Consider the following 458-nt stretch of genomic DNA (forward strand, 5'->3'; position numbering starts at 1 on the left):
CCCGGCCACCGCAGCCTCGACCTGCTGGGCTCCAGCGATCCTTCCGCCTCCGCCTTCCGAATAGCCGGAATTATAGGCATGCGCTACCACGCCTGGCTGATTTTTTTATTTATTGTAGAGATGAGGTCTCCCCTGCTCAGGCGGGTCGCGAACCTGCGGGCTTAGGCAGTTCACTCACCTCAGCCTCCAAAAGTGCTGAGATTACAGGCTGAGCCACCGAGCCCGGCTTATTTATTTGTTTTTTAAAAAGAAAAGTCAAAACATGGAACCAACTGTGCTGCTCATCAAAAGTGGACTGGATTAAAAAATGTGGCGCATATACACAATGGAATATGATATAGCCATAAAGAAGGACAAAAGTATGAACTTCACAGCAACGTGGACGGACTTAGAGTCTATCATACTCAGCGACCTATCACAGAAACAAAGAACTGAGTACCACATGTTCTCACTCATAA

This window comes from Carlito syrichta, unplaced genomic scaffold (genome assembly GCF_000164805.1).
Source record: "Carlito syrichta isolate Samal-C Ts95f unplaced genomic scaffold, Tarsius_syrichta-2.0.1 Scaffold303796, whole genome shotgun sequence".
Lineage (NCBI taxonomy): Eukaryota > Metazoa > Chordata > Mammalia > Primates > Tarsiidae > Carlito > Carlito syrichta.